Below are 25,817 nucleotides of genomic sequence, written 5' to 3'. Positions count from 1 at the left end.
AGGGACTTGACCAAATTAGCTGTAGCCGGGCGGGCCGGCCGGGGGCTTTCAGGGGGTAGACACTTCTTGAGATAAGGCCAACGGCCGGCCGGGCCGCAGTGACTCAGCTGCGGCGGCAGCAAGGAGGCTCCGCCGGCCCAGAGGAACGGGACAGGGGAGGCGGGGCCCAACCTGGGACGCGCCGCCCCGCCCCGCCCCGGGGCTCCGGGAAGACCGGCCCACCGCCCCCAGCTTCCCAGATGCGCCCGGATTTCCCACGGGTTTCCCCGTCTGCTGCAAATAGCAACAAAAGCTGGCACTCTCAGAGCGCTCACTATATGTTCGGCACTTCGCCGGCATCCTGTCTTGTTATCTCCAGCAAAGCTCTGAAGTAGGCGCTACCATTACCTCCACTCAAAGACAAGGAATCTGAGGCTCAGAGATGCCAATAGACTTGCTCAAGGTCACACAGCTACTGAATGGTAAGGGCCAGTTTCCAACCCCCCAGACACCTTTTGCCCCTTCCCAGCTCCCATGTCTCTCATATCCTGCCCTTCCAGGTAGCTAGCCGGGTCCATAAGGGTGCTTTCCTAGGCAAAACCAGAAACCTGGACATCCCCTGGCCTGGGGTCTAACTCAGTACAAATATTTATCATTTTTGAGGCAAATGCAGTGGTCTTGATTATGCATCTGCTGAACTCCCAGCCTGGTTTCAGGTGGTGGCAAAGTTCCCCAGCCCTAAGTTTCCCTTTGACCTCCATTCTGAGGGGAAACTCCTAGGCACAGGGCTAGGTCCCCAGGGAACACTGGGCTGCCAGCACCCAGCCCTTTCCTCTGGAGAGATGTGGTCTCCGGAAAGGCCCTGCCTTGCTCACAGAGTAGCTCCCCAAACATCGGGCCTTGCCAAGTGAGAAGCAGGCGACACCCAGCACCCCATTACTGCTGGCTGGTCCCTGCCTGTGTAGGGTCAGGGCCAGGGCCGTGCCACAGAAAGCCAAGAGCGAGCCCCACAAGGGGTGGAGGAGCACAGAACACCCCAGGGCTGGCTCTGGGCGGAAGTGAGCTCCCTGTTATCTAGGGTGGGGGAGCACCTGTGGAAGACGTGATTCAAAAAGAGGGTGGGATGAGATGACCTTTAAAACTCAGAACTCCTCTATTCTGTGAGTCAGGCAGTGTCCAAGTGAATGGCTTGTTCTGACAGCTGCTCAAATGGAAACTTTCCCAGACTCTCCCACTTCCTTCCCCTTTGACCTCTTTCTGCTGGGGCCTGTGATCTTCCTCCTGGAGACGCAGAGAATATTGGAAAGAAAATGACTCCCACGTATCCCTGCCTCAGTTTGCCACTCTGCCTCAGTGGCCATTGCGTGGGCTCTGGGAGGCAATGATTCATGGGGAAAAGGAAGGAAGAGAAGGAAGGAAAGATGAATTTTAAGATGAATATGCCTAGTCCTCTGTGGTTGAACTGGTTTGACGTGGGCCCCAGTCCCAGCTCCAACCTCTTCTCCCAGATATGTGACCTTGAACAATGTCAGTTTACCTCCCAGAGCCTCTGCCAAATGAGAGAATTTTAATACCAACCAACCTTCCTGTGAGGGTAGTTAGTAGCAACAATGAATGACCACTCATAGGTAAAGTTTTCCCAACCACAACTGTATGATAGTGCCCAGCAGGCAGCCCAGCTTTACAGGCAAACATCATTCTTCATGGTTCTGTTTGAGGAGGTAATCCTCAGGGACCCTGGAGAAGGAAATGGCAACCTACTCCAGTATTCTTGCTCGAAGAATCCCATGAACAGAAGAACTTGTCAGGCCACAGTCCATGGGGTCGCAAAGAGTCAGACACGACTGAGTGACTAGCACGTCCTTAGGGACAGGCAAGGTTTGGTGGGAGAGAAAGGAGAAGGGGGCCTAAATAAAGGGCTGCAGGAGATGGATTTCCTGCAGTGGGAAAGACTGTCCTAAAGATACCATTAATCCTAAGTATCCCTGCTGTGTGCCAAGCATGGTGCTAGGGGCTTCATACACATTGTCACATTTAGTTCTATCTATAATGTAGGAACTAGTATTACCCCATTTTACAGATACCAAAATCAAGGCATAGAGAGGTTAAGAGACTTTCCAATGGAGGAGCCAGAATTCACAGCCAGGCAGACTGACTTTGAAGCCCTGTCCTGCCCAAGTCCTGACTCCGGTCCCTTGCCCCTCACCCATAGGTGCTTGGAGGCTGGCACCCCATGGCCTGTCTGATTGTGCCCAGTCCTCCAAGATCCCTGCCCTTTCCTGGCACCCTCCTCTGCCAGCTACCTTGTCCAGTCAGAGTGGCTCTGGCCAACCAGAGACAGGCTGGCATCTTGACTGTATTGGATCTTGTGCAGAGAGATCAGGGTTTGACAGGGGCTAGGATCAAAGCCCCAAATTACAGGAGATAAATAAGATATGGGGGTGGGGTCCTGGCTTGTGCTTACTCTTGCACAGCAATGGAGAAAAGGAAGACAGGGAGGCAGGTTGCCACCTCTGCCCGTCCTGCACCCAGAACTAAGAATTGACCTTGGATCCTACTGTACAACACATGGAATTCTGCTCAATGTTATGTGGCAGCTTGAATGGGACAGCAGTCTGGGGGAGAAAGATACATGTATATGTATGAGTCCCTTTGCTCTTCACCTGAATCTATCACAACATTGTTAATTGGCTATACTCCAATATAAAATTAAAAAGTTTAAAAAAAAAGTGACCTTGGGCACCTGAAACCAACTTTGGTTCCATAAGGGTTGAGGACGGTTTTAGACAGTCATTTAGGAAAGCCTTAAGACTGAGGCTGCCCCAACTATAAGATGATATTGGAGGACCCCAAGAGCTTCCCAAACCCCCCCCCCCGCCCCCATATACACACACTCTCCTGTCAGAGTCATGTCTGGCCTGGGGCATGCCCTGGTCAAGCCCTACACTGCAGTCCTCCTGGCCATTGTGAATAATCTCTGTCCAGTGGCATGGAACGCCCAAAGGGCCCCCCCTTCCTTTTTAGTAAAAGAGCCCCCTCTTTGCCCTCTTACCTCCACTCCCAGTTGACTCTTAATCTTTTCTTGGAAACAAATCACTCCCAACTTCAAAGCATCATAATTCCCCCCAAAGAGCAATCTCGAGAATGTCAAGGGGAAATTATTGAATTATCCTGGTTGGCAGAAAAATCTAATTTATAGCAAAGCATTTCTCCTGAAGTTTTAATAGATTTTTTTTCCTTTCAATGGATTTTAATGCACAATTGTTTCCTGGGCTCGGAAATTTAGTTTGAAGCACTGACATTGCTTTTCAGTTCTTGATTTATTGCCAACTCTCTGCTTTTGAGCTTGCTAGCATACCCAACATCCTATTTTCCCTTAACTGTGAGAGGACTGCTCTCTCTGTTCAGCCTGCTGGACCAGATACCTGATGGCACTGCCACCTCATTAAGGGTGTGAGGGGGCCTGGAGACCTGGCTGAACCCTCCCTGCCCTCCTTGACTGGCTCTCCAGGGAAAGTTCCTTACTTGAGGATTTTGCTAGCGTGGAACCTCAGTGCCATGTGTATGAGGATACCGCTGGTCTCTGGGGACCCATCGAAGCATGGCTAACCTTCCTTTCTGCCCACTGCCTGCCTTCTAGCCTATCAAGTTGCCTGGTGCAAAATAAGAGCTCAGCCAACAGGTGTCAGTGATATCAAGCATGGCATGGCGGAGAGTCAGAGTCCTGCTTGGGCCAGTGAAAGCTTAAGCTCCCATTAGCAGAGGAATGTTGTGTTGACATCTTTGCCCAGGCTGCAGTCCCTTGGATTGGAATCATCTGGGCATAGCATAGGGGCAGCCCTATGCTGCCTTTCACGGTGCTGCCTACAGGTCTCAACTTATGGCCAGTCTGAGGAAGGGGGCTGGAGGGTCCAGTGACACCAGAAAAAATGCATCCTCCCCAAAAGATGAGAAGCTCATTATGTCCCCAGTCACCTTTCAAGAGTATCTGACTAAGGCAGTGTTTAACCAAAACTTGCTAAGGAGAGTAGGCTTTTGGAATGAATGGCAGGCAGAAAAGGGAAATATTAAAAAAAAAATTTTTTTTAATCAACTTCTTTTGAGCCCTTGGAATGGTGATACCCATTTTATAGATGCATAAACTGAGACTCAGCGGGGCAGAAACACAGGAAGCTTTGGCAAGTAGCCAGAGTGACACTGAGACCCAGATGTCTGACTCTCTGAGGGCTCATCTAAAAGTGTGGGAGGCTGTACCTGGCTTACTAACCTGACCCTGCAGGACCTAGCAAAAATCAGGCTCCTTTGGGAGGGTAAGGGTCCCTCAGACCCGAAGGAGGCTGCCTACCATGCAGTTTTAGAGCAAGCTGATAGGCCCATGAGGAATCCTTCCTAGGTCACAGCTGTTCCCTGGGGGTTTCTTCTAGCAGTCCTCCTATCCCTGACCCCATCTTCCAAATATCCAGAGCCCCGAGAGATTTCAGCCTCTTTCTTCCAAGAGATTGCTGTGGTGGCAAGTGGGAGAATCACCTGGCCAGAGAGGGGTGGTAAACAAGGGGCAAAGGGGAGAGGGTCTTCACCTTCCCATCACTCCTTTTCACAGTAATATGCCCTTCTCCATCTCTCGTCACTGCCTGACGTTTCCTCCTCAGGCAGGTGGGGTTTCCTGTCTCAGGGCATTACCAGGAACAGAGAAACAAATGGCCTGACCGCTGAAAATTCCTGAGGGGTTCCCTAAGCATGGAGGGCACGCTGGCCAGGGTCCGTGTATGGACATGGAAATAGAGGGAGCGCTAACCTCCCCCAGGAGAGTCACAGGACACAATATTATGAGCAGAGGGGCCTGGCGTGTGGGTTGCCTTGTTTACTACAGAGTAGGATGGCATGCAGGGATGGGCACTTCTATCCTATGCCTAGAACCTGGGGCAGAAGGATGGCAGGAAAGGAGGGCACAGTCTTGACTTTGCTAGCTCACTTGCTTGCTCACCCTCGAGAGTCTAGTGCTCTTGGCAGTGGCTGAGGCAGGAGACGAAAGTGATTAGGATGTGGGGGAGCCCTTGGAGCCATCAGAGGTGGCTGCTGGGAGAACACACTGTGGCTGAGTCTCCCCCAGGTGACCTAACCTTGTAGCCATCAGTCCTTCTCTTAGCACTCTCGCTGGTCCCTGGCAAGTCTCACTCCCTACAACATTTCTGCACATGGCCAGGCCCAGCCCCTGCCTGAAGTGGACCCTGGACACTTTGTGGGCCCCTTTTACCCCCATGCAGCCCTCTCGAGCAAATCAAGGAGCCCAGCCAGGAGCAGGGTGATTTGAAGGCGCTCACAGGATTGTGGAGAGGTGGTCAAAGACAGGTGTTTCTGTGTTGACTTACAGGCAGAACCAGGCCCGGGGCTGAAGATCCTGGAGACCCCGCTCCTATAATGAAGGTGTCCTCACCACTCAAGCCATGAAAGCATGGAACAGGAGGCATCAGGGGGAAGGAGCACTCTGTTACAGGGCTAGTCCCCTAGAGACCTGCCTCTCAAGGCTGCATCACACAAGCTTCTGCAGGAGAAGCCATGGAATCCACACTGCTCCTCCAGAGTTCATGACTCCCACCATGTCATCTCTCCTGGGACAGCTCCCTGGCTCGGCCCCAGCCAGCTGGAACCCAGGTCACCTCGTCCCTTCCCAGTGCTCATCCCCTTACCCTTCGGCAGGCCTGTGACTACACCAGACATGGCCTGTGGCCATGGGCCCTGTGAGCCAGGCCCAGGGGAGCTAAGCGGTGGGTGGGAAACCTGAGTAGGCTGGTCATCTGATCCCAGCTTCTGGGAATGGGAAACTCATGCAAGGCCAAGACTGGGACCCTTCGCTATGGGTGTCAGGGAGCAGGCTTCCAGGATGGAGGCCATTGTAGCACTGATTAACACTTTCCAGAAGGGCATGATAGGGATTAGGGATGAGGAAGCTGCTAATGAGACCCCAAATACATGGCAAGTCAGTCTTGGGTAGGTCTGTGGGCTTTGAGGGTCCCTGTTGGCCAGCTGGGGGGCAGATCCAAGGGGGCTTCTGCCCATGGCTCCCCAGTCCCCAGTTGCAGTTTGATAAGATGAGGTGTAGGGCAGCCCAGCCCTGGAAGAAGTTATGCCTGGCACAGCTCTGAGAGCCCCCAGAGCCACAGCCCATGCAGACCAGCTATTCGGATCAGACCACGGGGCAAGGCCCCTTGCCCAAGGTTCTGAAGCTTTGCCCTTTGGTGAGTAATTTCTTGGAATTTGTGTCTGGCATCAAGATCAGAGGATTTGCTCTCCACCTCCTACCTCTGAAGGACTCATGAAGAAGAGCCTTTCTTGAGGGCCCTGGGGGATGCTTCTGATCTGAGAGAGGACTCCAGAGGCAGGATGAAGGGCATGTGTGGACCTGAAGTGCTTGGGGCAGGAGGCTCTTGCACTGGGTCCCCCTGCCCACGCACCCTGGCAGGTCTACCCGGGTCTGAGTCTGATGGGCACTGCAGGTTGGCATGCATGTTAGCGGTCATGCAAGAGGCATGCCTGCCACCCAAGCCCTTGGCCGCCAGCCCATGCCTCAGCCCCACTCAGCTCCAAGCAGACTCACCAAGGGCAGCCTGGAATGGCTGGAGCTCCAATTGCAACTGGAAGGTCAGGGTTAGACTCAAAGAACTTTCTGAGTATAAGAGTTGTGATGTGTAATCAGCAAAGGTGAACTGATCCCTCAACTCTCAGCAACCAGGTGCCAGCCTTGTCCCTTCAACCTGTCCTTGAAACTGGTTAGATCTCAGTAAGTGGTATTACCACCCACCTAGCCACCCACATCCCAGAGGCAGCGAGCTCCTGAGCCCCATGGCCAATCTAGCTGCAGGTCTTGGCATCTCTTCCTCCTGACACTGTCTAGAATCTGTCCATAGCCCTCCACCTCCACTGGCACCACCCAGGCCAAGCCACCACCATCTCTCTTCTGAATGTCTGCAGCAGCTTCTCACTGTCTGCCTGCTCCCACCCATGCCCCCTGCTGTTCATTCTTCACCCAGTAGCCAGAGTGAGCTTCTCAGAATGTAAGTCAAATGGATCTCTCTCCTACTACAGACCTTCCAGGGGGCTGTTGTCCCCTTGGGTAAATGTCCTGCCCAATATGACTCCAGCCTCACCTCCTGCTATCTTGACCACAGAATTCCGTTGCCAGTGGCCTTATTCTGCGTGCCCCTAGCTTGACTATGACTCTCCCATCTCTCTGACCTCTTAACTGTCACTTACTTATCTTCTAAGACGAGGAAGACTTTTTGATCTGCCAGCCACCTCCAAGGCTCTGAGACTCTCTGCTGAACCTGAATCTATCTTCCCAACACCTGTCACCTCCTACTGTCACACTTCTTTATTCTTGAGTCTACCTACTTCAGAATGACAGCCACAATCGAGACAACAGACACATAACAGACATACAAAACGACCACGAGTTAGAGAGGTAGGAATAAAGGGTGGTTGGGGTGGAGGTGGGGAATAGACAGCCCCTTTCCTTTGCCCCCACCCCTCCCACTATCTCCTAGGGTCAGGGGTCAGAAGTAAGCTCTCAAAAAAGGACACTTAAAGATTTAGGTGCCTGACTCTCATTCAACTTTTTCTTTTTTTATTGTGGTAAAATATATGTAACATAAAATTTGCCATTTTAACTATTTTAAAGTGTATAGTTTAGTGGCACAGAACTATTGGAAAAGACCCCGATTCTGGGAAAGATTGGAGGCAAAAGGAGAAGCGGGTGACAGAGGAGGAGATGGTTAGATAGCATCACTGGCTCAATGAGCATGAATTTGAGCAAACCCTGGGCAATAGTGAAGGACAGCCTGCCATGCTGCAGTCCATGAGGTCGCAAAGATTTGGATATGATTTAGGTACTGAACAACAATGGTTTAGTGACATTAAGTAAATACACATTACTGTACAACAATCACCACCATCCATCTCCAGGACTTTTTCATCATCCCAAAATGAAACTGTGTACCCATTAAACAATAATTCCGCATACCTTAGCATCATCCACTAGCCCACAACCACCATTCTACTGTCTCTATGAACTTGACTACTCCAGGTACCTTATACAAGTGGAATCATACAATATTTGTCTTCTTGTGTCTGTTTTATTTCACCTAGCATAATATCTTCACAGTTCATCTGTCCTGTCATATATGTCAGAATTCCCTTCTGTTTTAAGAATGAATAATATTCCATTTTATGTGTATACCTCATTTTGTTTATTGATTCATCCATTGATGTGCATTTGAGTTGTTACCACTTTTTTGTCTATTGTGAATTATACTGCTGTGAACCCAAGTGTACAAACATCTGTTCAAGTCTCTGCTTTCAGTTATTTTAGGAGTATACCCAGAAATGGAATCACTGGATCATATGGTAATTCTTTGAGGAACTGCCATATCATTTCCCACAGCAGCTGCACCATTTTACATTCTCACTGGCAATGCACAACGGTTCCAATTTCTCCACATCCTTACCAACACATGCTATTTTCTGTTCTGTTTAGTTTTTTTTTTTTTCAGTAGTAGTCATTCAAATGGTGTGAAGTAGTATCTCACAGTGATTTTATTTTTTTAAATTTCCTAATAGTTAGTGATACCGAATACCTTGTTCATGTGTTTCTTTTCTTTGGAGAAATGTCTGTTCAAGGCCTTTGTCCATTTTAAAATTTGTATGTTTGTTTTTTGTTGTTGAGTTGTAGCAGTTCTTTATATATTCTGAATATTAACCCTTTATATGATTTGCAAATATTTCTCCCATTCTGTGGGTTGCCTTTTCACTATATTGGTATTGGTATTGTCCTTTGATGCACAAAAGTTTTTTAACTTTGATGAAACCCAGTTTATCTATTTTTCCTTTTGTTCTCTGTGCTCTTGGTGTCATTTGCAAGAAATCATTGCCAAATCCAAATGATACGGAGCTTTTCCCTTATGTTTTAAGAGTTTTATAGTTTAATGTGGTCTCCAGGTCTGAGGTGGGTGCTGCTTGTGTGTGCATGTAGGTGAGAGGGTTGAAGATGGGCGAGTGTAGCACATAGTAGCTCATAGAAGAGCAACTTTCTAAGTCTTGGCAAAAAAACAAGCTGACAATAGAGACCTATCTTCATATTTTTAAGAAAGGGGCAGAAGGCATGTCAGGTGAGTTCAATCAACTTTTTTGTCCCCACTTTGCCCCTATAGATTCAGCAGTAAGTGAAACTCTTAGTGAAAAAGAGGGGTGCCCTTTGCTAGGAGTCCCTGTAAGCATAAACTATAATTCTTTGTATATAGAAACAAATTACTGTAAAGTTTAATTTTACTCTTAAGAAAAAGAATTTTATTGTTTAGCTCTATGTTTAGGTCTTTGATCCACTATGAGTTAATATTTGTATATGGTGTAAAGTAAGGATCCAACTTTATTCTTTTAAATGTAGATATCCAAAATAAATAAATGTAGATATCCAGTTTTCCCAAAACTATTTTTTGAAAAGACTGTCCTTTCCTTTCAAGGGTGTCTTGGCACCCTTGTCAAAAACCATCTGACTATACATGCAAAGATTTATTTCTAGGCTCTCTATTATATTTCATTAGTCTATGTGTCTGCCTCTCTACCAGTGCCACACTCTTTTGATTACTATAGCTCTGAAGTAAGTTTTGAGATTAAGTAATATGAGGCCTCCAAGTTTGTTCTTTTCCAAGATTGTTTTGGCAATTCAGGATCCCTTGAGATTCCATGTGAATTTTAGTATGGATTTTTCTATATCTGAAGAAAACAGTGTCAAGATTTTGACAGTGATTATACTGACCCTTGTGACTTTAAGTAGGGCCTAGGCTAGCTAGAGGCATCCCAGTGTGGCCAGGAACCTGCAGTGCAGTAAGAATGAATGGTGGTCCGAGCAGAAGGAGAAGGCACAGACTTAGTATATTGAAGAGATGGGGCAAGAGGCTACTCTTCTCTAAAATACCAAAATTTCTGGCCCCTCCTAGGCCTCTATCAGAAGCACGTCTCCATGGCAGCAGTTTACCCATCTGTATAATGGGCATTGCATTCCTAAGCCATGAAATGGCTCCTCTAGAATCAAATGGCTCCTCCTTTCCCTCCTTTAGGTTTTTCAGCTCCTGAACAACCTTGTTAATCTGTTAGGACCTGGAACTCCCTATCCTGGCTCTTAGGGATATTAGCGCTAATTTTGATGTAGCTGGGTCACTCTGACCCCTGACCAGTTCATTCTTCTAGTCCAGCCAGCTACCCCTTCCAGAGGGAGCATGTATCCTCATGACTGGGGAGAATAAGAATGGGTAGTTCTGAGCCCCTGGGGAGAGGATGGCTGGGATACCTTTCAGCTGAGGATACCTTTGTGAAGATTATAGAGATGGTCTCCCCATCCTGGTGCATCTTATAAGCAGATCTAAACCTCAGCAGGTGAGGTCCACCTGCAGCAGTGAAAGCAATGGTGGATGCAGGCAGCTTTCTTGCGCAGCCTAGACTCTTGAGAGATGACTCACTGGGCTCTAAGCCTTATCTCTGGCTCTGCCTCAGAAAAACTCCTACACTCAGTCCATCGCTGAAGACAAACAGATGGATAAATGAGTAGGGAGCACTCTGAACCCATAATGGGGCTTAATTCCCAGTTCTGAGTTTTGACACTCACTCACCCCGCCTGCCTGGCCACCAGCACATAGGAGAGCCATTACTGCCCTACCTCTAGGAGGCATGGATGGGGCGTCTGGCAACTCTTCCCCTCCGGAAGGGGCTGTGTAACTTCAGCTCTGACAGAGGGCTCTGGTGTTTCTGGCACAGCCTGAATTTCTGTCTCAGGGTTCATATATGTATGACTAGGGATCAGAAAATAAGGTCCTTGAGCCAAATGAGAACCTTTATCCTAGTTGTTTTTAAAGCATCCCAAACTTTATCAGGCTATCTGGAGTCATTTTAGATACAGAAGTAAAGCAGCAAGCAGGGAACAGTCTTCCTATTTCAGAGGTGAAATGACAGAGGCCTAGAAGATTTTGTCAGTGCTAGGAAGGGTCTCACCCAATTCAGCTTTTTTTTGCCAAGTGAAATCTAGCCATCTCTTAATTCATGCATTCATTCACTGCCTACTACTGGTCAGGTCCCTTGCCAGGGGCTGGGGATACAACAATGAGTAAGACAGAGCCCCTCTCTCATGGAAGGCACAGTCTGCTGGGGGAGGCAGATGGTAGCAAACAACCAAATAAACAAAAACCCCTCATGAAAGAAGTAATAAAACATGACTCCAGGGAAATATTTAACTAAAGAATATGACCTGGATTGAGAAATCAGTGAGGTCTTCCCTGAGAAAGCAGAGACCTGAAGGATGAGTCAAACAGACAAAGGGAAAAGGAAGCATATTTCAGGCAGAGGGAATAGCATGTGCAAAGGCCTGGGGACTGGAGGGACAGACCCAAAGAGGAAGGGTCACCTGGGGAGCTGGAGACCATAACCAACTGGTCTGGGATTCCTACTATTCTTCCACTATTCCCTACAGCTCAATGCTGCCCAGTGTCATGGCCTCAGGTACACTATCAGCCCCTATTGGGCTGCTCTCCAAGTGCCCAGGAGAACTTAAAGACAGACCACAGAGTGTAGAATATCAGAACTGTGCAAAGAACATATAAGGTGTATCCAACTTTGTTGAAGCCTCTTCAGGTCCCTGTGGTTGGTGAAAGCCTCTGGTTAAGTCTAGTTAAGACTAGAGGCCAAAGATTGAGTGCCAAATAGGAGTTTTACTGCCAGAGACACTGTTCCAGCAGTTTAGGTTGGAGAAGGGGGAGAAATGGAGTTGTTTCTGAACTATCTCTGTTCTTTATTCAAAGAAAGATTTCTGAGTGTTGCTGATTGATGAGGATATCTAGTTTGTAGGTCAGGTGAGCACTGGGTTGGCTGGGAGTGCCCATCTGTGGACCTGGGGTATCTTCCACAGGATTATGGTGTCTGCCAGCCTCTGTGTGTACATGATATGCCTGAATCAAGATTTGGGGGCCCAATCAGGTCTGCACTGATGTCAGCAGGCTAGATGGCCAGATTGGAGCTTATCACTGGCCACTGGCCTTCAATCCTTACATGTGTGCGAGGAGCTCCAGATTCCTTCTTCTCCCTCACCCCCACATGCTGTGTTGAATTCTACTTCCTCTCAACTTCCCCTGTGCCTGCCCTAGTCTAGGCTACCATTATTGCTCACTCAAAGGCATTCATTTCCTGCAAACTTATTACCTCCAGCTCATGGTCCATGAGTCATCTGTCTAAAATGTCACTTATCTTCCTAAAACCCTTCCTTGACTTCCTGTGGCCACTGGGACAAAGCCCTGAGGTTTGCACACCCAAGCAGTTGACTTCTCCAACCACATCCCTCTCACATACTAGGCTCAGCCACAGTGAATTTCTAGTTTCTCGAAAGTCATGCTCCCTCTCACTGGTAGGCCTTGGCTAGTAGTGTTCCTTCTTTGTGGAATACTCTTCTCACCTTCACCTGACCACCTCCTGCCTATTTTTCAAGTGTCAGTTTATATGCCAATACCTTGGAGCTTTCCCTGACATCCTTAAATTGACGTTAGCTGGTCATACCTTAGGGTTTCCCAGATGGTTCAGTGGTAAAGAAACTGCCTGCCAATACAGGAGATATAAAAGACTCAGGTTCAATTCCTGGGTTGGGAAGATCCTCTGGAGGAAGAAACAGCAACCCATTCCAGTATTCTTGCCTGGAGAACCACATGGACAGAGGAGCCTGGCAGGCTATGGACTGTAGTCCATAGGGTCACAAAGAGTCAGACATGACTGAAGCAACTTAGCACACACACACACATAGTCCCACTCTGGTGAGCCCCAGTCCCTTCTCTTTTTTAAACATTTATTTGAATTGGAGTGTGTTGGGTGGAAATGTGATACCTAGGGTCATTTAGGAAAGACATCTACCCCCTGTTCCTCAAACTGCCTGGAAACATGGGCTGGAACCCCTGGAGAAGGAGACTCCAGCACAGCCCTGCTTCTTCCTCTAGCTCCTACTCTAAGGAGGATGAAAGTCCCTTTGGTAGGTTCTTCTCCTGAGCCACACTGTCAGGAGAAACACTGCTTTGTGAGCAGGGACCAGGGTAGGTGGGGGGGTTCCAGGCTGACCAGCCAAAACATGGATGTACAGGGGTCAGGCAAGGGCCCAGTTTGGAGAAAAGAAGGCCAGGGTTCAAACTCCCTCTCTATCTGACCAAGACCATGCCATTAAAACTGCCTGACTTCCTGCTCAGTTCAGTCTGGCCTTGTAGTGGAGGTTGTGCTAGGCCAAGAGGATTCTCCAGCAGCCTGTTTGCCTCTGAACTTGAGTTTCTGGCCCTTGGGTGAACAGAATGAATATCTGCCTGTGAATGAGAAATGCTTCCCTGGGGCTCTGTTCTTTTAAAGAAATCAAGGGGTCCCATAGTCGGACCTTGAGGACTTTTTTCCAAAGCCAACACAAGTCACCACTCTCTGAAAACTTCCACCACCTCTGCTCCTCCCTACCACCACCATGTCAAGTGGTGATGGAAGGTTCTCAAAGGCTCTATCTCCTGCCTGACAGTTGACTGGGGTGAGTTCTAGGGAGAGGAGAGCTGGTAGGACACACACTCACTTCTATGATGTGGGAATGTTTTTACAAGCATGGATGACTCCTATAATTAAAGATACAAATCTAGTAAAAAGTTTCATCCCATAGGCTATAGGTTCAGAGTGTGAAAAGGAAGACTTGATAGGTGAGACTCCACTGGAGCTGGGCCTGGTCAGGAGGGCAGCAGCAGCTAGGGGGACTTTGGACCAGGGAAAGGCAAGATGCAAGGCTCAAAAATGAGAGAGCTTTAGGAGCCGAGGACAAAAAAAGGATGGGCATACACTGGGCTGGAGGAGGAGTTTATAGAAGACTTATGAGAGGTGAATTAGCACTATAGGATGTAAGGTCTTGAATGCCAGACCAAGAATTTATATTAAGGGGCTTCTGAAACAGAAAGATGTGACCTAAGCTAGGCCTTGGGCCTGGAAATGGCAAAAATGAGAGAAAGGCCAGACCTGTCAGGAGGCTATTTGTACTGCCCACTGAGAAGAGCAACAATCAGGAGAAAGAGGTTTCTGGATGAATAAACTGGGCTCAGAATCTCAGCACTGAGGACCCAGCCTCTACCTGCACCATAAATCTTCCCAAAGCCTTGCTGGGCACTTGCAGCTCTGCCTGAGGTTCCTGGCTCCCCTGTGGCTAGAGACAAGGTGACATCTCAGTGTACCTTTGGTTCAGTCTCACTTGCCCACCCTCACCCGGAAAGAAGGTGGTGCCAACTGAACCTCTGGGGGCCTCTAGTTCCTTTTGCCTTCATAGAAGAACTCCAGAGCAGCTGTTTGATTTTGGGTCACCTAGTGATTCATTTGCATATCACATTTCCCTGCTTCCCAGAGGAAAAGCAAGCCTGTATACCACCAAAAAAGTTACTAGTATATGCCAACTAGAGCCAGATGACTATTCTTACACTGGAGGGTCACCTGCAAGAGGCAGGTCAGGTGCTTTGGCAATGCTGAGGGTTCCCAAGGGTTCCAGAGAGGCGCAGACACCCCAAGGAACTGGGTCTGACAGCAGGAAGGGTAGGCTAGTGTCCCCCACTCTGCGAACCTCCCAGCCCTGCCTCCTGCTCCATCAGAGGCTGCTGGGGACAATCATGCCTAAGGAGCCATCCAGGGGCACTTAAGGACCTACCCAGAATGAACTGGGCCTTGGGCAGGTTCTTCAAAATCAAAGAACCCTCCCTTCTCCTCTTCATAATTATAGTTCTCCCACTTCTATGACCAGGTACCAAAGATTCAAAGTTGAAAGAAAACCCAATGAACAGAGAGAGAGCACTTTCTCCCTTCTCTGACTCCTCCGAGGTGCTTAGTGGAAAGAGATCAAGGGCACTGCAACCCGAAAGGGCCCAGACCCTTCAGAGTCTAATGAACACATTAGGCTAGGAAAATCTCTTCCTCTACCTCTGGTGGTCTCTCAGCTAAGAGCTCTGGGGCCTGCTCTTCCCTTTGCCTGGAGGCCTGTTCTCACCTGGCCCCACGGAGACTGAGGAACTCCTGCTCTTTCAGAAAGGTATCACCTCTTCTGTGAAGTGAAGCGTTCCATTACCACTCTACTAGCACGCTCCCCTCCTCCGTTGTTTCCATGTCTTGTATTTAGCCTATCACTGCATATTGCACCCTCTGCTGTTTTGCTTTATTTATGGTCTGGTGTGATGTCATGTGAGCCTTCCTCTGCTCTGGGTCCCTAGTGGGTAGCCTAGTGTCTGCCTCATTGAGCAGGAACTCAGCAAGGATTGGTGCAACAGAGCCACGAAGCACAGTCCTAGAATTCCCAAGCCAATTCCAGGCCACTTGGGGATGCTTTATCCTTCCTCACCACCCCCTATCAGTTACCCTTAGCCTCCAACAGCTCTCTACCCCAACCTGAGTTTGGAACCGGATATCAGTCAGTCACACCTAGAGATGTCTTTCCTGAAAAGGTCCTCAGACCTGTAGAGGTCCAGCAAGTTCTCAGTGAACTTCGCACTTGGACTAAGGCAGAGAGGGGAAGGCTGCAGCTGTAGGGGTTGACCCTTGTGCAGTAGCAGTGTGGTGATGATTGACAGCCCATGGGCTGTGACCCAGGGGAAGTGAGCATGCTGTCTACTCAGGGTGTCCTGACACTCCATCTGGAAGTGGACTCTGGACCCAGGACAGTATCCAGCTTGGGAAATGGGCAGGGCACTCGAAACTCACCAGGCAGGTAGAAGACCGCAGCCACCCTCCATGAAGCAAAATCCCCAATCCATCTCTTCCACCCTCAAGATAAAGATCCAAGGTCCAGGCAGGCCTTGGCAGTGAGGAGAGAGCCAGCCTTGGCCACAGGGGCCTTGGCAGTACTAGCTGCCCCCTTGGATGCCCCAGCTCTAGGCTTCTTGCTCCAGACTTTGCATTCCTCTAGAATGCCAGTGCCCTCTGTTACTGGTCACTTGGCCAAGTCAGAGCCTTGCCCTCCTTCTGCCAGGGCAGCTTTCTGTGGGCTTCTCAAGCCTTAGAATTCTCTGGCTGGCTGACGGCTCATCTTCTGCTTAGCCAGGCTCCAAAGCTGGGCTCACCCCCAACTTGAGTCAGCACCCAGCTGGCTGCTCAAGCCCTGGCTCTGGTCTCTAAGAGGTCTCTGGGCAAATCTGCAGCTCAGCACTAAACACATTTGCATTTGGTCTCTTCGGTTCATTGATCAGGAATCATATGATCTTTTAAAAACACAGCTGGTAGAGTTACCCATCTGTGCTTCTGCATTTGGATCATAAATAGGGCTGCTTAGAATTTATTTAAACTTGCAGGTCTGGGTGTAGAGTAAGGTGGCTCTCACAGCATCTCCTGTGACAATCTCCTCACTTTCTGGATCATCCTAATTCTTGGGACCACTCTTGGCTGGGTTTCTAGGACTTGGTTTGTTTTTAACGCTCATTTGTCTCCTGAGTTCTTCTAAGGACTATTTCCTCTGGACACTGAGATTCTCTAATTGCCGAGTAGAGTACTTATATGCACTCCTCCCCTGTCCCTGCACCACCCACACACACACACACACAATTCCCAGACAAGATGGGTCAGAAGTCCTTAGCCATGCCAGTAACCTAAGATAGTGATGTTCTATATGCTCCCCTTCCCACTCCATCCTTTGAACTATATATACACAGGAACATTGCTGAGAGACTGCCATGTGTCCCCTGATATCTGGTCTAGCTGAGCACATGGCATCCAAAATAAATACTACATTTCCCAGCCTCTTTTCAGGCTATATGACTAAGTTTTGGTCAATGAGATATAAGTAGGATGGTATATCCAACTTCTAAAGTATCTTTAAAGGAAAAGGCATACCCTACTTTCTTCATGCTAGCCACAAATCACCTTTTGTGATATGATAGCTGGAGTAAGAGTAGCTGCATTAGAACATGAGGATGAAACCACTCTGTGAAGATGGCAGATATGGTAGCCTATCTTCTGAGATGGCCTCCAGTGATTCTCAACTTCTGGTATGTCCTTGTTTCATTCTCTCCCATATTCAACAGGACTGACATGTACCTAATAGGGTATTGCAGAAATGATAGTGTGACTTCTGAGAGTCCTTCATAAAAGACATTGCAGCTTCTGCCTTATTCTCTTTTGGATCACTTGCTCTAGGCTAGTGGAAGCCAGCTGCCATGTTGTAAGCACACTCAAGCAACCCTATGGAGGATTATAGGTGGTGAGGAACTGAGGCTTCCTGCCAACAGCCAGAACCAATTTGCCAGCAATGCTGTGGTGCCAGTCAAGCCTTCAAGTGATCACAGCTCCCTTAGACTACAACCTTATGAGAAAGCTTAAGCTGGAACCACCCAAAAAAGTCACTCCTGAATTACTGACACAGAAACTGTGACATAATAAATATTTATTGTTGTTTTAAGCCACTGAGTTTTGAGGTCATTTGTTTACACAACAATAGAGGAGAGCAACAAAACAGGAGTCTTGACCCTCTGAAACTGTGGAGGGCCTTAGCAACCCTTACATTTATCTCTGATGTTTTTTGAAGAGATATAAACTTCTCTTATTTTCACAGCTATTATCTTGAGTTTTCTGTCATTCCTATTCCTAGTTTTATTTTGGAATCACTCATTCAGAGACTCTTTTAAGAATTGCTAACTGAAAGTGCCTTGGGAGGCCACCCCCGTCATTTCTGCTGCTAGCGGCATGTTGAGGCCAAAATCTCCCCAAGATGATGGGTGGTTAATGTCTAAAAATGTTTGTAAAAGAAATTTTATAATGAGAAGCACTGGCCAAGGATGAGGAGACCCTGGCTCCACCCCCTCCTGAGTGCTCTCACTTATTTAACACTTTGGTGACCTTACCTGGCAGAGAGACACTGTCTTTATATGGGATATCCATGAGGCTCAAAAATATGTGTAAATAAGCAATCTGGGGAGTGCCAAGCTGCTCTACTGACTGAAGAAAGCACTCTTGCTGTGGGTCTGGCTGTTTCCGGATGGAGCCAGCCTGCCTCAGAATTTACAGGTGTTCCTTTCATGGACCAGCTTTCAGGTGTGCATCTCCGTGACCTACTGAACAAATTCTCACCAGTGATGAGACACCCTGCTCAGATCCACTCAACCATGGCAGTTGACAGGGCAGAGTGATGTCAGCCCTGTTAGCCTAGTTTTTAACTAAAACACTTCTCATTGCCCTGGTTGCAAGACAATGGTCAGCCCTCTGACCCTCCCTCTCCTGCTTTATCAGTGTCCTGCTTTATCAGAGATCACAATTACCAAGTGGACTAAGCACCCAACATGATTCCTGACCCCCAGCATTATGGTTCCCAGACCTGCTTAAGACTCCTCACCTTCTCCCATTGGCTCTTGCCACACTGCGGAATACCTTCTCTCTGAAATTTTAGCCTCCTCTACCAGAGGCCTTGATCTCTGGCTTTCTAGATTTTTCTAGTCTGCTCTCCACTCCTGCTCTGGCACTTTAACAAAGACCTGGTCTGGAGAATCATCTGAACAACCAATAAATTTCTTAAACCCTGTACTAGTTAAGGTAATGCTTAGATGCTATAACAAACAAATTCCAAAATGTATATTGGCTCAGACAGTATCACTGATTTCTTGTTCAGTTCACATAGGTGTTTCTAATTGGTGGTATCTGTCCTCCAAGTGATGATTCTGGGACCAAGATCCTTCCACCTTGTGGCTCTGCTGTCTCCAACATGTGATTTCCAAGGGGACCTCAAACTAAAAGGAGAAAAGAAGGGTGGAGAAGGCACATCTGCTTCTTAACTATTTGGGGCTAGAAAATACACTGATCAACAACTGATCACAGATGTTGTCCCTGATCAACATCCCACTGGCCAGAATGTGTCACTTGACTCCTCTCATATGTAGCAGATGTGAGGGGAGCAGTGTGTGCTGGGAAATGTAGCCCCTGCTGGGAAGCCCCTTTCTAGCTTCAGCTCTGTTCTATGGAAGGACAAGGGATACACTGTGGTTTTTGTTTTTTGTTTGTTTGTTTTTGTGAACAGTTAGCTCTCTTGGCTACACACTCAGAAGGAAGTAAACCTTCTTCCACAACTGTCTTGCAAGACTGCAGCCCAGGCACTACAGTCCGACCTACCTTCCTGGTTTCCATGTCCTGGAGAAAACCCCAAGGAGGATAGGTCAACATCAATGCAGATTTATGACCTCTATGAGCCACCAGGGCCCCTGTACTGCTAGGCCTGGGTCAGATTCTCTGCTATTTCCCCTAACAGGTGTTCCAAACATCCTCTCCTTGCCCTCAGCCACTCCCCGACCTGCATTCTCAACAATTGTGAATTTTAGGGCTGAAGGCATGATGCCTCTCCACTCCTTCCCCTGCCCTATCCTGCCCAGCCACACTCATATAAATTTGTCGGTGTCCACATTCCCTCCAGCTTCACAGCCCAACCCGCTCCTTAGGTTTTAGACCTGTGTGTGTCCATCTGCCTTTGGATGCCCCTACCCACATGCAGATAGGTCCTTCATACTCACCACATCTCAAACTGAACTCACCAATGTCCAGCTTCTCCCCCTCCCCCAAATCTGCTTCTCCTCCTGTGGTTTCTTTCTTCTGAGATGGCGACACCCTAACCACGTAGTTGTTCTTGCTGAAAACATGACAGTCATCATTGTCTCGTTTCTCAGGTTAAATCCTGGCCAAAACATTTCTTGAATCAGTTCCCTCCACTTGTTTCCTCAGTTCAGGTCATCACTTCTGCTTAGATGCCTGGAGCCACTGCCAAACAGGTATTTATGCCTCTAGTCTGTTCCCCTCCAACCACTCTCCACGGCAGCCAGAGTGACAGTTCTACAGTACAAATCTGCCCACAGCACTCCTCCGAGAGCACTCTGCACAGAGGGGCTGACTCCTCCTGTCCTGGGAGCACTGTGGGCTCACTTCCTACCACATGACTGGCCTTGGCAACAGGCTCACACTCATGTCTCCCACTGGACCTTCATGGGACCCTGGGAGAAGGCCAGAAAGAAGCATGGCCTCCTACTTTTAAGATAAGAAAACCTGTTCATAGGAGATGAGGTGATTGCCCAAGGGTATTTCTTCTTTTCTACTGTGAGGCAGGTATTTGTTCTTTTCTACCATGTCATAGACCCACTCTGCTGACGTAACGCCCTGTGGTGCCAACACAGACCCTGGACTCTATGAGAAACTGCCTCAGACACCACCTCAGCTCCTTCGGTCATCATATATCTTGCATGTCAGCTATTCCCTTGGGTAAGGAATTATTGAAACAGACACCCACCCAAGCTGACTCCAGTATAAAGAGGACTCTCACAGAATCCAAATGCACAGTCATCTCAGGAACTGGAAGCTCATTGGACAACCATTCCATCTTTAGTGCTGGACTACAGGCCCTTTCTCCCTGCATTTCTATTTGTTAATTGTTTATTTATTGAGAGACTATTTCTCACCCCAGATAGTCATAGTTTCATAGTTCAGGAACACAGGAAACTTCCAAGGAACTCAACCCAAAGAAATTCTTTATATTCCAAATCACTTTGCACTCTGAAAGATACCAGCCTTCCTCATCTCCTCAAAATCTTTCATGGAATCATAATTTCTGTAGAAATCTGCATATGCCTTCTTTCTTCGTTCCGCCACAGCAAACTTATAGAAAGTTGCAAACCCCAGGGGGACCATGAATGCTCCAACAATATGAAATCGCAGACATTTGGCCAGGAGGCCACACATCTGAGGTTTTGCCAAAGCAGTGGACATCGTAGTTTTTCTTCTCGACAGCTCAACCGCAACATCCTTCCAGGCTGATGGAGAAATGGACCTCCCTGCATTTCTAATCTCTTGCCTTTTTCACAAAACCCTTAGCCATCTTTTACAAGACCCAACATGATCACCGGTTCTGAGTCAGCCTGACTCACAACTCCAGGGCCCACCACCAAAGAAGCAGTGTCAGGGCTATAGGAGCACTTGGCTGGCCCAGCCTGGGTGCTTGTTGGTCCTCTCATGCTAGGCTTTCTGCCCTGGCCCATAATCTGGAACACGTACAACACGTCAGCTGGTACAAACAGGGCAACAAGGGTTGTTGGCAGGGGAATTCCAAGGAGGGAAGTAGGGAGGGAGCCAATTACAAGTGTAGTGAAAACTGTGAAAGATGTTGAATTTAGTGGGTATCCTGAATAACTTACCCACCTAGGTTCTTTCTGCTTTTGTTTGTCTTTGACTAGACATTTCTCAGCTCTAAAGATGGAAGTGAAGTTGTAAAACTTGATAGTAATGCAAATAATTCCTGCTCACAGTAATACAAATTGTGTCTAGTGGAAGACAACTGACTATTGCCTTGTGCATATTGGCCAATTTTGCATCTATTTCTGAAATGATTTCAGCATTCCTTATCTGACTATCATGTGTGATACTGTGAGTTCTCCTTTGAATTGATTGTAATGTTTTAGTGGTTCTGTCATTAATTAATGAGTTAAACTAAATCTTTGACATGTTAATTTTATATCATGGGACAGGCATGATTACATCCTCTTTTAAAATTTATCATTAAATACAGACAAAGTTTGTATGATCACATACTCACTTTAGAAATATTAATGATTAGAGAAAAAAATTTAGGATACACAAGAAGCTGTTAGAGTTCACCTGTGGGGAAAATGGAGGGTAGAGGCACTTAACTTTTCATTTTATATTTTTTGTACTATTTTAATTTTTAAATTGTGTTATAAGAATTTCAGTGGATGCCACCTTAGCCAGGCAAAGGTTTAAGGGTCATCTGTTTTCTTTTTTTAAACTTTTCCCTATAAAAAAATAATAACATTAACTTTATAGTTATTTGTTAAGCTGTACATATAGTTGTTTGAACTTTGCTGATTGTATGTTATATTTTAAAATTTTTAAATTGGATACTTGTTGGGACTTACCCGGTGATCCAGTGACTAAGGCTCTGTGCTTCCAATGCAGGGGCCCAAGGTTCAATCCCTGGTGGGGGAACCTAGATCCCATAAGCCACAAATATGAAAAAAATAAGAGTCTGCATGCCACATCTAGGCACAGCCAAGAAAAAAAAAAATCTGATACTTTAAAATTTAAAGGGAAAAGCAAATCAAATAAGAAAAACTACCTCTTGGCATATTGCTCCAAGCCAGCCCTGGGCAGCCAGTGGTGGTTATGATGTACTGCCTGTCTTCAGGGAAGAGGATAAGGTTCAGGCTACACCCACAGGTCAAAGGGCTCCAGGCACCCTCCCTCCACACACACTCTGTGTCAGGGCTGTCCAGGAGAGGGACCTTCCTCACTGTTCAATACTTGTCACGTCCCCTCCCTCTCGCTCTCTTGGCAGCCCAACGCAGGGAACACTAATGGAAGATCATGCCAGAATGGGAACATTCCTTCTTCTCCCTCCCCTTCCTCCCCTGACAACTGAGAGGCATCCCGCCCTCCCTGGCTGGCCACTGGAAGGAAAGAATCACTGCCAAACCACTGCTTGCACAACAATGCGCTTCTGAGCAGGGTACATACAATTTTTGTCAGTTGAATCCTGTGTTCCTCCTGACTTACATGATGGTCCAGATATACTCTGACTTCCACGCTCAAGGGAGGCTCATCCACTAGTAATGGCTTCACATTCTTTTGTCTTCATTAACCAACCTATAAACTGGCATTTAAGTTCATGAAGATAGAAGCTTCCTTCCAGGAATTTCTCCAGGCTTGGATGTTTGTCTCTGCTGTTCTCTTAGTGTGTGTGTGGTGAAGGAGGCAATACCCACAGGCAGTGGGACCATCTCTAAGCCCCTAACTTTTGGCATGAGTGTGTGCCATCCCTTGCATTTGGCACATCTGCACACAGGTGCTTTGCTACTGAACTCTAGTCTAGGAAAACTGATGAAGAAGGCAGGCAGGAACACAGTCCTCCTCTCACTCGCTGTACACTCGCAGCTGGCCTGACCAGAGCTGACCCTTCCCACACTACCTACTAAGAACAGCGTCATGGTCACCCCTGAATCCTGGGGCTGCTGCTCCAGGCATTCCAGAACACCCTCCACTGCCACAGGGAGGGTGAGCTTCACTCCTAACACAACTACTTGGGATGTTTGAGCCCAGATACCCAATGTCATATGACTACATCATTTTCTCCCTTCAACCCTCAGTGGTTCCCCAGTGCCTGCAGGATCAAGTCCAAGCTCCATGGCCTGGCCTTCAAGTTCCTAGATTTGCAATCTGGACCCAGGTATACTTCTGGCACCATCTCCCAACATCACGTACCCCACTGTCTAACCACTCATTCAGCTCAGGCACACTGGAGTCCAACTTGTGCATAAGTCTAAAGGCTGTTTTCCAAACCTTGTAGCTGCCCCAAATGCCTCACTTCAAAGACAGCCTCTCTCTTATTAACTGATGTAATCAGAATTACACTATACAGATGCAGATGCAGGCGTGCCAATGCCTGTTCTAATGCGGGGCCTTACCCTGGTGCTCACACCACCCTTGAGGCTGCACCTGGTTGAACATCACACAGACCACTCTCTAGAATGGCTCTCTCCACAGGAGCAGCTGCAGATTCCTCCCACCTCCCCAGAGCTCAGTGCTATGGAGCAGAGGCAATTGTATTAGGACATATCACACAGCATCTTGCTGCCAAAGTGACAACTACAATTATGTTTTGGCCGACAGCTAGAGATGAGAGAATGTACAGCCAAGGCCTCATGGGCCTTCATGACTCAGCAGATTGTGCTGTGTGTCCAACTGGTAGGTGAGGTGGGCCCAACCTGCCTACTGCTCAGGCCCTCTCTTGGTAGGCAAACTGCTGGCTACAACCTCGAGTTAATACCTGGGGCCCTCAGGTGAAGTCCTTCACTGGGGTGTGATAGTTAATCCCCCAAGGGACACCCTAGGCCCAGAGGAGAGAAACAGTAGAGTGGTCATGCCCAGGCATGGCCCAAACCAAAGATAGACAATTGATTCCTTGGCAAGGGCAGGGGCAGGCCATGCAAAGCCAAGCTGCCTGGGGGTGAGCTCCATCATACAGGGCAGCCTGAAGCGGGGGATGCTTGTGATGGACAGAGAGTTTCTTGAGGCTCAGGACACCACCTTCACGAGAAATCTTGGTGCCAAAGGCTGTGAGCAGAGGATGGTGTCACTGTAGGGGCCCAGATGATGCAGCAAGAATGAGCACGCAGCAGTGGCAGCTCCCACTTACTGAGCCCTTCCGAGTGCCTAGTGATGCGCTGACCACTTCGCATATGTTCCTTCTTTGCATCTTCCCCATAACCCAGTGAGGTAGGTTCTGTTATTATCTCTACTTTACCAGGGAGGAAACTGAGTCTAAGAAAGGCATGTGATGGTGGCCGCGAAGCTGGTACATGTGCAGACAGAATTGGAGCCCAGACAGTCTGGCTCCAGAGCTCGATTGGTTTGTGCTCCCATTATCTTGGTTTGACCCTTTCAATCCAGTCTTGGTTGCAGGAAGTTAAGAGACCCCCTACCACATTCGTCACAGATTGTGAGTTGAGTTGGGGCCTCCAAGTAGACTTTGACCTGGAAGCCAAGATATTACCAAGGAAAATAAACAACAGCTATTTCAGGTGACAGGTACTGGGCTATGGAATTGGGAGGAGACAAAAGCTATCAGGATTTCCTCAAAGTCCATATTTGCATGTTCAGCAGAACAAGAGTCACCAGGAAGCTGCTCTGTGGCCAGCGTTGCCCCTGGAGACAGGGCAGGAGCAGGAACTGTCCTCTCTCTCTGACCGGCAGGCCTCCGGCTAGCCCAGGGCTTCTTGCCTCTTACTCAGTCCTGACCTGGGCTCTGGCTGAGGCCCTGGGAGGGGCAGGCTCAGGCTCTTGCACTACTCTGAGGAGCACTGCTGCCCTTTTCAGGCCCCTTATTGAGGCAGAACCTCCTTGTCCGCGCATCCTGCCCAAAGGCATGCACAGTGGAGGCAGTAGACTAACAACTCTGTCTACATGCTTCCTAAGTGGGCATCTGAAAGGCTGGTGAGGCTGGGACATAGGAGCATTTGTATTTCAAGTGACTGCTGCCCATGAATCACCAATTTCATTCTGTGCTCTCAGCTCTGCGAAGGCATCATTTCCACCCAGCCTCACATAGAGCTGGCGGCCAGAGCCTCTTAGTGGGGCTATAAATAGCAGATCATCAACTCACCTCTTCTGAGCTCATCACAGGCTCCTGGGTTTACTGCGTGTCTTCCTGCTGCCTGCACGTCACCATCACTCAGATTTCCCAGGTGAGGCGTGGCTGAGAGACCCAGGGCATGCTCTGGGGGTTGCAGGGATTGGATTTTCAGAGCTGTTCAGGGTGACAGCAAGGGCAATGGCAGACTTTTGAAGAGCTCGGCATTTAGGGCGTCATAATTATAATCTCAGATCTCTGAGATCCTCTCCAATTAAACACAGTAGCAAGGGACTGTCATTTCTCCAGAAGTCCTAGAAATAAAAGGCAAAGGACTCAGCAAACACACACCCAGAGAAAGCCACCCGGAGTGGGTAGCAAGAAATGAGAGCTTTCATGCCTTCCTGTGGACTCGTCTCCTAACACTGAATGAAATACTTTATGGCTCTCCGGCTTCACAAGTGAGATACACTGAATGAAATATTTTATGGCTCCCTGGCTTCAGAAGTCAGATCACATTTTTTTAGTATTACTCAGAGCTACCATTATGGAGTGCTCCCTGCGTGCCAGGCTCTGTGCCCAGCCTTGGCATGCAGCGTCTCATCAAGTCATCACAACAACCATATTGAGTTAACTGCTAGTGGCACTGGCTTTCTATTGGTAA

General features: G+C 48.2%; 1 long non-coding RNA gene across 1 annotated transcript in view; it reads right to left on the bottom strand.

Annotated features, from left to right (window-relative positions):
- Nucleotides 1–25,817, bottom strand: part of LOC133061396 (uncharacterized) — a 48,288-nt gene that overhangs the window by 13,991 nt on the left and 8,480 nt on the right. The window contains exon 2 of the long non-coding RNA XR_009693980.1: nucleotides 25,187–25,467. This is a non-coding gene — a long non-coding RNA (uncharacterized LOC133061396). The remainder of the gene's footprint in view (nucleotides 1–25,186; nucleotides 25,468–25,817) is intronic.

This window comes from Dama dama, chromosome 9 (genome assembly GCF_033118175.1).
Source record: "Dama dama isolate Ldn47 chromosome 9, ASM3311817v1, whole genome shotgun sequence".
NCBI classification, from domain to species: Eukaryota; Metazoa; Chordata; class Mammalia; order Artiodactyla; family Cervidae; genus Dama; species Dama dama.
Note: the sequence above shows the minus strand (reverse complement) of the source record. Positions and strands in the feature narration are given on the sequence as shown.